The following is an 11,018-nucleotide window of genomic DNA, read 5'->3' on the forward strand; positions in this document are numbered from 1 at the left end:
AACTACCAATTTGCAAAAAATATCCCCCAGAGTCTGGGTTCCGTTGAACACTGTATGAGCATATCATGGCTTCAAAAACTTTCTGTCAGCTTTCTGGATACATACACAAATGAAGACCATTTTATGACCTAGGTCTGTTGTACTTTGTCAGTAGCTCAATTAAAGCTATGAAGAAAGCTTGTTCTTGAGATTGATAAAGCACGCCATCACAAGAACTCGCAAACTTAACTACACGTTATGTACACACATGTACATGTCTCGAAAATCGCATTCGCTGAGTGTGCAGTGTGACGTGGGCAAGTGTGCTTACAGGGCATGAACCAGTGTACATACAGGGCGTAAGCAAGTATACTTACAGACGAGATATATTTCATTTGCGTGAGTGCAAGGCCAATAAGGACCGCAAAATTATTCCTCTGGGTTCCAGACTCCTGTGACAAAAATCTCGATTAATAAAGGGTTGTGCGTGCGTGTGTGTGTGTGTGTGTGTGTGTGTGTGTGTGTGTGTGTGTGTGTGTGTGTGTGTGTGTGTGTGTGTGTGTGTGTGTGTGTCGTTGATTGGTATCTACATATGGGGGTTTCACAATGTGGAATGGAGTCCTCGCAGGGCAGGCTGGAAGCATCTACCTTTACTTTGGTAAGGGGTCACGACTCATGGATCAAGCTATGAAGTTTTCTGTTTTCAGAGTTGTGTTGCCCGAGGGATCTCTTCAAGATCGTCACTGAGCCCCGGACAGCTTTGAACTGGAGTTCGATTGTATTAATATTCGCAGGGATCGTTTTTATATCTCTGTGAGGTTCTTTGTCATCATTCCCGAAGTTTTAACATCACTGGTACAACTTTGGCATTCTTCAACTTCCAGGATCTTTTCACTTCATTCTTGAGGTCCTGGTATTTGGTCATTTTCTTGATTTCTGCATTGTTTTGTGCAAAATCACTGGTATTAACACCTCAATTGGCAATGCCTTCTTCTCTCTTTTTTGTACCTATGTATGATATCTGGTTGCAACGCTTTGTTTTCAATGTTCACGCTCGATGGGATCATTAGGTCGTACGCGAGCAGTACTTCCATGTTTTCAGTCGGTGCTTTTGGTTAATGTTCCCACAAATTTTCTGGAACTGGAATATCAAAGTTTTTGCAGATGTGCCTGCGGTTTACATTACAAACTCTGTTGTGTCATGTGTACAGCTGTTCTGACATGATGATGATGATTATTATTATTATTTTTTTGTGTTCAGTCATTCGGCATAACATATCATTCCCTTTGCTAACACCACCTCCACTGCACAACTATTTTATCCTCTCTCTCTCTCTCTCTCTCTCTCTCTCTCTCTCTCTCTCTCTCTCTCTCTCCCCTCCAAATAAAATGCAGCACTTTCCTCCCATCTCTCTCTCTCTCTCTCTCTCTCTCTCTCTCTCTCTCTCTCTCTCTCTCTCTCTCTCTCTCTCTCTCTCTCTCTCTCTCTCTCTCTCTCTCTCTCTCTCCAAATAAAATGCAGCACTCTCTCTCTCTCTCTCTCTCTCTCTCTCTCTCTCTCTCTCTCTCTCTCTCTCTCTCTCTCTCTCTCTCTCTCTCTCTCTCTCTCTCTCTCTCTCTCACCCTCCCTCCAGCAGTGTATAGCAACGTTTGGTGAGGCGTCGCTATCCCCACTTCGCTTCCCCTCTCTGCCTCCCCTCTCTCTTCTCTCTCTTTTTCTTCCCTCCCCTCTCCCTCTCTTTCTCCCACCCCCACCTTAATACCCTCATCAGCGAAGTGACAGGATGTATTTGCTAGGAAAGCAATAATTCGTAAATTTCATAAAGGAGAGGAAAAAAACAACCCACCAACATACGGCCTCTAAAATGGAAGCATATAAGGATGATCATTCATTTATTCATTGATAATTGATTAAATGATGATCAGCTCGTTTTTTTTTGTTACTCTTGCCAAAGGAGAGGGTATTGCATTTGGTTCTGTCTGTCTGTCTTTGTTTATCCGCACAGAACTTTTGTGTTTTTCTCCACAACTGCTTGTTGGATTGAGACGAAATTTTCACCATAGGAGTGACTACTCATGTGGAATGCTGCAATCATAGTTGTGATGTCATAGGTCATGTGATGTTGTAGCCATGTTGGAAAAACGGGAAAACTTTGGACCTCTGTATCTCTGAAACCACACCAAGGAAAAATTGAAACTTGACACATGGCAAGTACTCCTCATGGGGAATGTCGTTTTTTTATGACGTCTTAGGTGCCTTCATTGTGACATCATAATTGCATATGTAGAACGCTACATCCCATCAGTATGAAAATTTTTGAGAGTCATCTAGGGATAAAATAGCCCACAGAAAAATATTTGATGATGTCATCAGCCATGTGATTCAGCAACCATATTGTTTTAAAAAGAAAACCTTCAAAAATCTTCTCTGAAGTGGCTGAACAGATCAAGACGAAACTTTACACGTATGACTACTTACCCATGAGGAACAAAAGTTTCACACATATGACATTATAAGTCACATGCCTTGGCAGCCATATTGAATTACTCTAAAACTGAAAAAATGTTCTTCACCAGAACGGCTGGACAGATTGAAGGGAAACTACACAAATGTTCCCCAAGCCTTGGGTGTACAAGATTGTGAAGGAATAATTGATCGGCCACATGGTTTGCCAGCCATATTGTATTGAAGAAAAATATTAAATAATGTTTTCTCTGGAACCGCTTAATCAATCTATATGAAACTTCACACTTATGATCTGGTCGCAATGCTTTCTTTTCGATGTTCACGCTCGATTGGATCATTACATCATATGTGAGCGGTGGAAAAGAACTCATTTTCCACAAGTTGGATCAGCGTACCAAAGGACAAACTTTAATTTCGTATATACGGAGGAAGAACATTCAATGATTCACTGAAACATTTGAATGAACTTTACTGAAACAGAAGCCTGAAGCAATCCCTCTTATCCACAATTTGATATCCAAAAATGGGAGGGTGAGACATTTGGCAATTCAACTTCAGGATGAGTTGATAGGCACTGGGCAAAAGAACTCCGATCTGCAATATGTGTCCACTTTGGGTGGGAGGGAGAGAATGACACAATCATGGCAAAAGTTTGCAGTGTTAATAACCAGGTCATCCTGTTTCTATGCAGCAAGCAAGACCTTTTTTCGAAGTAAGATCATCCTTTATCAATATGTAGGTCAAAAGACTGTCGAGAAAAGGGAAACATTACTGACAGCCAATTTGACTATAGTACAAAAATTAAATTTATAAAGTACCAGTAACAATTCAAGAAGTGAATGGAATTGAAAATACATGAATATAATTATTTTTCTTCCACACAACGATGGGGGAACGCATGTTTTAAATTTCAACTTGATTGGATGCACGGTCTGGCAGCCAGAATTATGTAATTTTATTGATTTTTTTTTTCTTTTTAATTTTGTGTTCTTTGTGGGTTCTTTTTAATTTGGGTTCTTTTTGGGTTATTTTTAAGAAACTGGGTTCTGTTGACTTTTTTGTGTTTGAAAAGGCTAACTTGGCTGTGCCTGGAGCGTTTTGAAGGTAGAGGAGTAGCAACTGAAATGTGAATCGTATCCAGGTTCCTCCTGATGACTTCATCTTTGCTTTTTGCTTGTTCAGGTTCCTTCTGAATACTCCAATGCAGGACTGTACCTGTTTGGTTTTCTATTTTATTTGAATTAAATTTATTTTGATCCCATTCTAAATTCAATGGAGTAATCATGAAAAACATCATGGGTCAGGGTCAGGTGTTCAATCCAAGGTGGGACGTCTTGGAACCTGGTCATCACTGTCAGCAGTTATAAAGTGGTAGTTCTAATTTTGTCTCTTATTAATTACGTAACACACCAGTACACAAAACTACACAAGCACCACACAAAACAAGTTCTGGTGAGGGTCTGCAATCTCTGATTGCTCTTTCTTGTTTTTGTTTTTTTTAGATCTCAAGAGAAAATAGTAAATATCATAAAAGGGAGGTGGCCTTCAAAAAGGAAGCAGGTGGGCACGAGAAACGAATAATTTATTTTACTTGGCCGAAGCTTTGTTCATGAACTTTAAATTAGAGGCACAATAGCAACCGTACAAAGTCGATGGGTAAACAGAACAGTCCAGAGCTGAACCTTCTGGCAACTCTTCTTGGAGAAACTGACTATTTTGGAATGAGAAAGAGATGCACTAAACAAACAGATCTTTTGGACAAAGTTAGCTCTGTCATATTACAAGGCACCTCCATTTTGTCTGAATCTCGCTGTTCCTCCGCCTTTTGAATGCACGGAAAATTTGATTTCTCAAAATGGCGTAAATGTTTGTCCAAGTACAACTAAACTGAACGTTTTTGGAAGTTGCAAACAAGGCAATTTGCAAACAAGGCAATTTGTGCTCAAGGCAATTGCTAACAAGTGCTACAATTTGTGCTCAAGGCAATTTGTGCTCTACATGGTAGCCCCAATGTCTTGTCACCCCTTTGTAAATACAGTATTGTGACATTACCATTGTGTGCAGTGTTAATTCATTTCCTTTTTCCCCTCTTTTCATATTGAGTGAATGTAACCATGGGTGACACAAGCAATTAATTACACCATTGAATAATGGATTGTTGTCAGCTTCCAGCAATGGTTTCTCAAAGAAGCTCCCTATAAAAAGACACCTGCATTGGGAGCATAAACTCTTTGCAACAGGCAACCTAAAAGATATGCCAAGAACTGGAAGGCCATCAACCAGAGGTTAGCATTGGGAATTGGTCAAAGAATCTGTTTCAAGGTCACCAAAAATCCGAGCCGTGAGCGATCAGCGGTGTTTGGAATACCGCGTTCGACAATACAAAAGCAAATGAAGGTTGACCTAAAATTGCACCCACATTGCCCAATGTTCATTCAAGAGTTATCAGACAAAAATGCTTTGGAAAATGTTCAACAGAACATGGCGCAAAATTATTCTTCATATTTATTTATTTATTTATTTATTTATTTATTCATATGCAGCCTGTGGCTGCTTGACTGCATCATTTTCTGGGGGCAGAGCTGTGCCACTGAGGCAATGCCCCCTGTTACCAGTAAGCTGGTTACTCATTTTGCTGACCTTGGAAGGATGACAGGCTGAGTCCTCCCACCTGGTGTTTATTGAATGTCATAACAGGGGCTTGAATGCAAGACCCTAAGATATTAAGCCAGCCACCTTAACCATTAAGCCAACACCAGGTGTATTCTCTGTAATGGCAATGACGGAGCACAAACAGATCCACTGGACACTTGAGGCTTGTTTAATATGCTATAAAAAGTGTAATAAAGTAAAAGAGTTCTGCAATTTCATGTGGTATAACTTGTAGACCCCTTCAGTGTTATCAGCTAATATGATAAAAGGCAATGTCACAATTTTTTGAACGGTGACAAGACATTGTGGCCACACTGTACAGTCAACAAATGTATCATTCAATTGAAATAAAGTAAAAGTTTTAATTGCTGTGAAAAAAAGAAACTATTGAATCAGAAGTTTACCACCACTACTGCACCATCTTTTACACCACCGACTTAACACGTTCAATTAGTTATTTTTGCCTGTTATTTGGGTCCTTTATGACATCTCTAAAAACAGTAAGTTTCTTGTTTGGAATGATTTACAATTTGGTTTGGCTGCCAAACAGGCAGACAGATTGAAGCAAATGCTTTACTGTGAGTGCGCATGCACAAATGGGACAACACGGCACATAATTTGCCAAATTCAGAGCCAAAGTATTGCTAAACTGCAGGTTCATGTTCCGATTCATGGTCCAATTTGTGTTCTACAGTGTTCAAAATATAACATTAAATTGAAATTAAGTCGTTCTTGATCACATAAATAAACTGATGGACAAACAGAGTGAACAAATTCCTTAATCCTGCTTTGTGCTATGTGCATGGGGTAACAACATTGACCAGGAATCACAACTGTGGAGAAATAGGAAAACCTTGGAAAATGAAGCATTGCAAACACATTTGACCCATCATGGGAATCCATAGATCTGGAACGGTCACATAAGTGACAGCAATGTTGAAAAATGGACGACAACTGAACAAGTCCACGAGAAATATGTGCCATATGGAGCAATGCTTTGGCAATCAGGTCCTCCATCTACATTAGTACTGTAAATGTTGAGTCTGTGCCCGAGAGCAATGGAAGAAAGTGGTATGATTTGACCAATCCCCTTGTACAGTGTGGATGGAAGGGTTGGTGGATGGTGAACTTTGAGGACTCATTACACCCTGAACACTTCAACACAAAACTTCAGCTCCCTGGAGATAGAGTAATGGACTGGGACATATTCAGCTGGCACTGCTTTGACACCGCTCATCAGACTGGAAGCGGTGCAGAGATGGTGGGGTGAGAATGTGTGGTGACGGATGTGGGAGGCTGCAAGGAGTAACGGAAGTTTATTTGTGATCGTTTCCAAACAGTGCACCTGTTTTGGGGAAAACGTACAACAGATATATATATATATATATATATATATATATATATATATATATATATATATATATATATATATATATATATATATATATATATATATATATATATATATATATATATATATATATATATATAATTATATATATATATATATATATATATATATATATATATATATATATATATATATATATATATATATATATATATATATATATATATATATATATATATATCAGATAATGTGGCATTCATTACGAGAAATAAAAAATTTAAAACCCAAATAAGAAAAGCAATAAATTCCCCCAAATTTTCAGTTGTGAAGTTGGAAAATGTTTTCAGCCTAAATATTGCATTGTAATATTATAGTGCAAAGGAAAGAAAATATAACATCAAAGACCATTCATGTAAGACAGCAAAATGTGAGATGTGGGGATGATTGTGGGGTGTGAGGGTGGGGGAGGGAGTGGGGTTGGAGGGACACATATTGAGGAAAAACTTCCTCATTGTAAAACTGTCCCGATCCCCTACATGTGACTGTTTATGTCTCATTTCCACTCCCCCACTCATAAGAATGAGCGAAAGTGAATTAAATATACTAACAGAGTATCCGCCCTATGGGTGATCTTGTTCCAAGCATGCAACATGATCTTCTGACACATACCTTTATTTAGGTGGTTGTTGGCAACTGACAGCTGCCTCAATCGCTCCCGAAAATAAATAAATATAAAAAAACCCGAGTTATGTGTATGAAGCAAAAATATACCGACTGCATATAACTCAAAATACCTTACAGCACTTGCAAATGTGGAGACAGGACTGTAAAGGCTTGGGACTTGTATAATACCCTCTCCCACCTGGAGCGGCACAACACGATACACATTTATATCGAGAATATCCCGACCCCCCAAGACCACCGCAAAATATAAAAACACCCATCTACACTAATTGGGGTCATGCTGATCCTATATAGCAATTTTGGATGGACTCGGCCCAGAAATGTAGGAGGAGGAGCGCAACAAACAAACAAACACACACCGGTCCGTGAATTTTATAGTAAGGATGCTGAATATACTGGATGTCTCAATAAAATGTATACACTTGTTGTGGCAGAGTCAATGTGCTCGCGTGGCAGGCAACACTTGTTGCTGGCAGGTCGTGCAGCAAGCACTATGATGGGACTCGATCTGTGCCCTGCTGCCTCATCAAGTCAGGGGTGCGATTCATTTATAATAATAAGCCAAATATGGTCACAAATAAACGATTTGTAGTATGTTGTCCATATGTGCCCACAACAAGGGTGAAATGCAGATCAACATCTCTGCTTTCGTCTTTTTGTGACCATAGGCTTTAAATCTCAATCTGCAAAGGCTTGAGGACCATACAGATGCCTCAGTTTGGAGATGATGTGTTGGTATAATTTATGTTCATGACATCAGTGTCGTGTCATAGAGTCAGTGTGTGTTCTTAGTGGAAATATATATATATATATATATATATATATATATATATATATATATATATATATATATATATATATATATATATATATATATATATATATATGTTATGGTTTTGGAGAACAACGGAGAGTCACATCCAACACATAAGGGTTCCCTCATGTAGTTATATCTGCAGCAATTTTGTTCGGCTAACTTACCCCTCCCCTCGTACGAGTGGAAGGGAAAGATGCATTGTGAATGTAGTTAGAACTATCCCCATTGTTCTCATCTTCATTCTCCAACTCTGTACTCAAACTTCATTCTCAAACACCTGTTCTCCAACTCCATACTCAAACTCCATTCTCAAACACTCATTCTCAAACTCCATTCTCAAACATATTTTTCAACTCTGCAGATTCTAACCATGTACCGCATTCACTCCACAAAACATTCCACGAACCACATGAATCCTTTCAGTAATATCTCAATAGCATACTTCAAACATGCTTAACACCGCAGAGCCAGGCCATCAGCGCAGCGAGCGTTCTTGTCACTGCCAACACTGCGAGCATTCTTGTCACTGTGCTACCAAACCGCCAGCACTGCCCGAGTCATACCAGCCGTCCCATCCATCGCATTGCAGGGGAGTGGAGTGTAGAGATGCAGGCTCCAGGGCATGGTTGCCACCTCCCCATGGACAATACCTCCTATGCGCCTTGTAAAGCCAATGCCAAACTCTCCATCATAGAAAGGGTCAACAGTGATTTTTCCAGAACTGACTTCTCTCCCTACATGTCTTACACATGCATCCTACACCCTTGCACCTTCCAGCACACATACCTCATTGACTCTCACTGATATGGAGTATCAACTCAGTTGATATGGAGTATCAACTGAGTCCACAACAGCTCTTTTCAGGGATCGCATTACACGCACTGACATACACCGCACCTCCCACCTGTATTTCTAAATCACCAATACCAGAGACCCTGTTAGTTACCATGTGAGCCGTCTGGCTCACGTACGGGTGAGGCCAGGATTGACACCATACCCCACCTCCCTCGCTTCTCTGTCTATCAACCTTTCTTCACTCCTCCCGAAATGATTGAGGTGTCTGTGTGTGTATATTCATGAGACTTCAATGAGCATGGAGAAAAGGAAAAAAACCTGAGAATTGTCTGAGGAGGTCAGACACAACCCCAAGGCTACAAGTCCATCTCCAGAGGCCTTGATGTTCCTGTGTCCACCATACGCAATGTTATCAGGAAGTTTAAGGCCCATGGCACTGTAGCCATCCTCCCTGGATGTGGCCGCAAGAGAAAACTTCATCAAAGTTTGCAGCGAAGGATTGTTCGAATGGTGGAGAAAACACCTCGATCAACTGCCAAACAGATTCAAGCTGATCTTCAGACACAAGATACAAGCGTTTCAACTCACACCATCCGAAGCAAACTCAATGAAAGGGGGCTCAATGGTAGGAGACCCAGAAGGACCCCACTGCTGAGAGAGAGAGAGACAGACAGAGACATAGACATACTGACTGGGAATCCAAAACACAACTGAACAAGCCAAAATCCTTCTGGAAGAATGTCCTGTGGACGGATGAGACCAAATTAGAGATTTTTGGTGAAGCACATCATCTATGTTTACAGAAAACAAAATGAAGCCTTCAAAGAAAAGAACACCTTCCCTCCAGTCAAACATGGAGGTTAAGTGATCTTTTGGGGTTGCTGTGCTGTCTATGGCACTGGGTGCCTTGAATGTGTGCATGGCATCATGAAATCAGGAGATTACCAAGGCCTTTTGGAGTGCAACGTTCAACCCGGTGTCAGAAAGCTGGGTATCTGTTGAAGGTCATGGGTCTTGCAGCAGGACAATGCCCCAAAACACACCTCAAAAATCACCCAGGAATGGATCAAGACAAAACGCTGGACTGTTCTGAAGTGGCCAGCAATGAGTCCAGATCTAAATCCCATTGAACACCTGTGGGGGAGATCTGAAAACAGCAGTTGGGAGAAGGCACCCTTCAAATCTGGGAGAACTGGAGCAGTTTGCACAATAAGAGTGGGCCAAGCTGCCACTAGAGAGGTGTAGGAAGCGCTTGACTGCAATTATTTTATCCAAAGGTTGTGCTACCAAATATTAAGTCGAGGGTGTCAACAATTTTGTCAATGCCATTTCTTTTTATTTCCTGATTTAAAAGGATATATTAAGTTCTGAATCAAAAACAAAGGTTCTATAATATTAACAGTGAAATAAAGAATTGTGGACACCAAATACTTTTGTTAATTTAAACTTATTTTTTCGAGAAAATTGTGTTGTTTGAAAAAAGTGCAAGGGTGCCAATAATTTTGACTGTACACACATGCACACGCACACACCTGAAACTCACATGGAGCTTGCTTAGATTGCCGAAGAAAATTCGAATCATAGTTGATCCTTAAAAGTGAACAGTAAGACGTTCAAATTCCCCATCACTCAGAGATCACTCAGACAACAAATGCATAGTGCCACCTCCTGTTTTCACTTTCATTCCTCTTTCATTCTCTTTCTGTTCCCTTACGCTTCTGCACCCTTCTCTCCTTGTACCCATTTCTCCCTGTGCCATTCTCTACCAGTACCCTTGCCTACCTGTACATTTCCCTCTCTGTGCCCTTCCCTCTCTCGTCCTTTCCTTCCCTGAGCCCTTCCCTCTTTGGATACCTTATCCTAATGTTCAACACCGATCTTGTACTTGTGAAGGAGAATCATTTATGGTGTTCTCAAGTTGTTCTTGTGGAGGTATTTGATGTCACCTCCATTCTGCATCATAAATTACATTCACATATCTTCTCACATAAATATATATATATATATATATATATATATATATATATATATATATATATATATATATATATATATATATATATATATATATATACAGGGTGTCCCAAAAAATGTACTCTCTCTTTAAATGATAATAAATGCGTTGTTTATTGACTTAGAAACAAGATTAATGGTTAAATGTATAAATGGATAAATGCATATTTACAAATGTTAAAATTGACGACCATCACGTTCCAAACACAGCCGATAACACGGACCAATGGATTCAATAGCGTTACGAATCATTTCATTTG

The sequence above is a fragment of the Eptatretus burgeri genome, chromosome 13 (genome assembly GCF_056783735.1).
Source record: "Eptatretus burgeri isolate ZD-2024b chromosome 13, Ebu_testis_v1, whole genome shotgun sequence".
NCBI lineage: Eukaryota > Metazoa > Chordata > Myxini > Myxiniformes > Myxinidae > Eptatretus > Eptatretus burgeri.